Source organism: Magnolia sinica, chromosome 18 (assembly GCF_029962835.1).
Source record: "Magnolia sinica isolate HGM2019 chromosome 18, MsV1, whole genome shotgun sequence".
Classification (NCBI taxonomy): Eukaryota; Viridiplantae; Streptophyta; class Magnoliopsida; order Magnoliales; family Magnoliaceae; genus Magnolia; species Magnolia sinica.
The window spans coordinates 50,664,783-50,670,248 of NC_080590.1; the positions used below are offsets into that span (position 1 = coordinate 50,664,783).

The window sequence follows — 5,466 nt, forward strand, 5'->3', positions numbered from 1 at the left end:
ATGTTGACAATATGTTGATCGCTAGTCATGATATGTCTGAAATCAATGTACTAAAGGCTCGGTTAACAGGGACATTCAAGATAAAGGATCTGGGGGCTACAAAGATGGCTCTCGACATTAATATTCATAGAGACTGGAAGAGGAGCAGACTTTGGTTATCTCAGGCAGAATACTGTGAGTAGGTATTGATCAAGTATGCGATGGACCAGGCAAAGCCGGTGAGCGTTCCCCACACGGCTCACTTCGTCCCAAAACATATAAGGAAAAGCAGGATATGTCTCATGAGCTTTATTCGAATGTGGTTGGCAGTGCATGCCATGTCTGTATTAAACCGGTTATTTCATAGGAAATCGGTGTTGTGAGCAAATACCCCAGCAAGCAACATTGGGAGGCGGTGAGATGGTTACTTCAATACATTCGAGGTACAGAAGAATACATCTTAACTTTTGAGAAGAAAGGAGCAAAGTCGGTTGGGTATGTGGATTCAGACTACGTAGGCAATGTGGATTCCAGAAAGTCGACTCAGGTTACTCGTTTGTACTAGCGGGTGGAGCAATTAATTAGACGTCAAAGCTTCATTTTGTGTTGGCTCTTTCCACAACAGAAGCAGAGTATATGGTAGTGACGAAAGCATTTATGGAAGGTGTTTGGTTAGAAGCATGATAAATCAATTGAGGCTTCAGCAGGAAGCCGTGTTGGTTAATTGTAAAAATGAGAGCACTATCAATTTGGGTAAAATTCTGTTTATCACTCATGTACTAAACACATTAATGTTCATCACCACTTTATCCGATAGGTGATTGAAGAAGGAGGTGTAACTCTGGAGAAGATTCACACCAGCATGAATCCAGTAGACATGCTCTCCAATGTCGTTCCTATAGAGAAGTTCAAGTTCTGTGCAACTTCTCTGGGCTTGGCGAGGGTGAAAAAGAAGGACGGAGTGTGCACGAGAAGCATTGATTGAAGTTATGATGTGATGCAGAGATAAGAGAAGATGTCAAGAAGCTACTTGTTTGAAGATTGAAGGCATAGTGGAGATTGTTGTTAAAAAGATGTCTCAAATCTAGATATCTTCGACTAGCCTTGATAAAGTTCGGCCCAAAGTCCAGCAACAATGTATTTGGAATTCCCGTGATCTTCAACCAGTCAAAGGTCAGGCTCGACCAGTCGAAGCCCTGCTTCAACCGGTCAAAGGTTACGCAGATGGTGCATGGTTTGTGCGTGAACTACGTAAATTTGAGGCGGTTTCTAGGGATGTGTGTAAGTGGGAGTTCCTCATCTATAAATAGGAGTCCCTAGGACCATTCTAAATTATTCTAAGGCTTTCTAAAGGTATTTCAAGGGTTTCTAAAAGGGTTCTAGGGTTTTAAGTAGCAAGGGTGTGATTCAAGGTTGTTCGAATCAAGTAAGTCCTCTCTCTTTGTAATTTGTGCTTTCATAGTGGATTTTTGTCACTTTGTGTCGTGGTTTTTTCCTAAAAGAGTTTTCCACGTTAAATCTTTGTATTCTCTTGTGTTTGCTTAGTGCTCTTGGATTGCTATCCTAGATCCATCTCTGTGTAATTCCGCTACCCAATCCCCAACAGACCATACCTTAGGAACAGTGACGACTGAACACCCCGCCTTTTAAAACTTAGGGCCTACAATAATGTTTATTTGCCATTTAACATGCTGATAAGATCATATAAAAAAGAAACAAATATCAGCTTAAACCAAAACTTGTGGCCAATAATAAACTTTTAATGGTCCATCACCACTGTTTTCTATGGCATGGTCCACCAGAGATTTGTATATGCGTCATTTTTTCTGAAAATGATCTAGCAAAACATATGGAAAATGTGGATATAGAATATTTGCATCAAGGTAGGCCCCACAATGAGGGCAGCACTTAATCGGCTCCCCCATTATCATGGTGGGGTTTACATAATCCATGGGTTGGATCACATACTATGAACGCCCTCCCACACGCAAAGTCACATGCATGGCGGAATGATGGCCATTTTTTTTTTGGCTTTTTTCATTTGTCAGTTTTGACGTTGGTTTGATTTAATGTGGGGTTAACTTGAGGTAAAAATGTGTTTGACTTAAAGTCGCCACTAGTCAAATAAAGTTTTAGAATCTAGAAACCATAGAATCACTTACGGGTCAGGAAATCATAAAATTCCTCAACTCAAGTGACTCCCACAGTTGGCCTAACGGCAAATTCTGGGTAAGGGTCTTAGTTACCGAAAAGGAAGGGGTTATGTACCCTTTTCCGCCCATGTAACACATGCTCTTTACTTTACGGAACTGTATAGCTTTTTTATTTTTATTTTTATTTTTTTTAAGGATTTAGAGTAACTTCCAATATAATAAAGCTAAGCCATACTATACTAAGCCTTATGGCCAGGATAAACAAAATAAGGAAAAGAATAAAACAGTAGCAAAGTAAAAAAAGCACACAAAGTTAAGCCATATCGCACAAACTTTTTAGGGTCCGAGTAGGCAAAATAGAAGAGCACTTAAGGTAATAGTAAAGAAAAGAAAGCAAGCGGGGTTAAGCCATACTTTGCAGGCTTTTTATGGCCTGGGGTGGCAAAATATAAAAGAAACAAAGAAGAATAAAAGTATGAGTGGTATAGATGTTAAAAGTGTGTAGGGAATGTACGAAGTGGAATACGGCTTGACTCGAGATGTGAGAAGGAAAATGAAAAATCAAACACCCTTTTTTGATAAAAGGGATGGCGGAAGGTCCCAAATTCCACATTTACTTGTTGACTTTAGCGTTGCCAGTTGCTTTGGACTTCTCTATTAAGAGAGATGTGGAGAGAGAGCCTTCCTTCAGGATGACATATGTCTGGTGGTCGGAAGCTTCAGAACAAAAGAGTTTGAATTGGAATACGGCGAGCTGGGACCGTCCATGAAAGCAACAAGATCAGGTGCATGATCCGTAAGCTCGAGACAACCTCTTATTGGTAGTTAGGGCGGGCGCATAAACGGTTGAGCAGGGATCGTATCTATGCCGATACAGTCTTAGGAAATCCGTTTATAGGATTACTGATTTCACAACACCATTTTTTTAGCTTATAACTATTTTTATTTAATAGTGCTCCATGGGTAGTCTTGTGTTCGTATGCTCTTATTGCCTTATCACCTGTGCACCTTGGTTGTGATTGATCTGTGCCGATGGCTATCTTTAAGGTGCGATTTTAGCTACACGTGTGTCTTGCTTCAGGTCCAATTGAAGTCAACGGGTGGGATCTAATGCCATTTAAAGTGGGGTGTCTATACATACACACAACACCGTGTGCACCGCACAAGTAATGTGTCTTGGATGGGCCATAGTTCAAAAGTAGCACTTACCGTTAGGGGTGTACACGAACCGAGCTAGCTCGGTTAGCTCACTCGACTCAACTCGAAAAAGCTCGATTCGACTTGATTCGAAGCTGAGTTCGAGTCGATTCGAGCTGATTTTTTTAGCTCGAAAATGAGTTCGAGCCGAGTTCGAGCAGGCCCCAGCTCAACTCGACTGGAATCGAACTAGTTCGGTGACTCGGTTACTTTGCCATTGATGTTGCTCACCAACTGTTTGATAAAATGACTCAACGAAATGTGGCCGGTGGCAAGGTGGCAAGGAAGGTTTGGCTAGTGGCAAGGAAGGTATGTACATGAAACAAATACCTTTTTTATCTTTGTTTTTGTTTTTTTTTTGTTTTTATGTTATTTAGAAGGTGTTTGAGAAAATACCTGTAAAGGCATTGCCTCTGTTTGTAAAACAGTGGGATTTTGAAGTTGTAGTTAAGGTGTTTGTGGAAATGCTTCAATGGTGAACTTGGCTTGAACTCGGTCCAAGCTGGCCCAAGCTGCTCACCGAGCCGAGCCGAGCTGACCAGTCAGGCTCGAGGACCGAGCCGAGCTGAGTTTGAGCTGAGGTCAGCCACTATTCGAGCCAAGTCCAACTAAGGCCAGCTCGACTCGATTCGACTCAATGTACACCCTTACCTACCATAGAATCCTCGCCATCAATTTTATTTACCCTATTAGAATGCTATGTCCATCACCAACCATTTTTATTTTTAGTTTTTTTTACTAGGTCGTAGTACGGTGACTTAAATCAACGGTGCCACATGTACCGTCGGGAAATGGATCTACCATATTCTTGATCCACCAAATTAATTTGACCTAATTATACCGCGTATACAATTTTTTAAGGCCTACACATCAAGTGTCATACACAGCCCAAGTACAATTTTGGGATTGTGGCTTGGAGATGGTGGGTTCTACATTTTAGTGGGTCTAATATGGGTTAATATTTTACAGGTGTACAATTTATACGACCATTTATTAAATCGTGGATCTTCTGAAAGTAAAAAATGAGTTTTTTTTTTTTTTTTTTCATATAGCCACTTGCTTTTAGGCTATGAACCAAAAACTGCCTCTTTTAAATTATTATTTTAAAAAAAAATCATTTATCTTTTGAATTTGGATCCTCTTCCTGCCATAAATAGGTTTCATACACTGTGATTGTTCTACATCATCACCGATGTTGTTGGTACTGTACTGCTACATTAAATGCAGTCTGTCATGATGTGGCCCAATCACATTACAACAAATAGGTTTTTCTTGTTTGCGGCAAACAGAAAATCTGAATTCTTATCTTTGCTTTTGTTGACTTTGATTGATGAAGGATAAGAAAAGTTATCTATGAAAAGATATTTTTATTATTTTACCGGCATTTCCACTATTTTTCCCTAGTAGATGTGTGGAATATTATTAACCTAATCAATGTGTGAAATGTTACTGCAGGTTGTTAAAGCAAAAGGTTGGTGAGGGTCACTGCATAGTCATTGTCCATCAAAGTGATCTATGATCTACCATACACCTGACAATATATAGTCTTGTCACCCCCTTAATGATTTCTTGTTCTTTTCACGACCTTATAGAAGCTATGTTCTCATGATCATGCTTCATTGATTATTCTAATAATGGATTATTAAATTGGAACTTGAGCCATTTAAACTTCTTTTCAATGTTCCAAATTCATCTTCTAAACAATCATATGTTCAACAAATGTTTTTTTAGGTTGCGAATGTGAATAGTTTAGATCTTCATCTAAGTTGCATTTGGGGTGAAAACTTATAAGGTTTGTGCACACTTATCAAAACCCTCCCACTTCCAACCCTTTCTTTCTCTTGTTGTGATGATGATTGTCCCTAACTCATCTTGTTGAGGGTTTGTGCATTCCTCTAAGTGACTATTTCTTTGTGCATGTGTAGCCCGCTTGATCAAGTGATAGATTATAAACATTCAAGTAGGATGATAGAGCTTTTACCAATGAGAAATGTTTTAGTGCTTCAAGAGCATTATTACTTGTAATGTTCTTAGTGATATTGCGAATGTCCCCATGTGAGCATAGAATGACCTTACTTCCTCAAATTTTTCTGACTTCGTTTGTGTAGTTGGAGTATGGTGTTGACTCATATGTAAA

At 39.5% G+C, this 5,466-nt stretch overlaps 1 long non-coding RNA gene across 1 annotated transcript; it reads left to right on the forward strand.

Annotated features, from left to right (window-relative positions):
- The first annotated feature begins 2,479 nt into the window (after window positions 1-2,479).
- Window positions 2,480-4,991, forward strand: LOC131233889 (uncharacterized). Its single transcript, XR_009165399.1, has 2 exons — window positions 2,480-2,917; window positions 4,785-4,991. It is a non-coding gene; the product is annotated as an uncharacterized LOC131233889 (long non-coding RNA).
- Window positions 4,992-5,466: the final 475 nt, after the last annotated feature.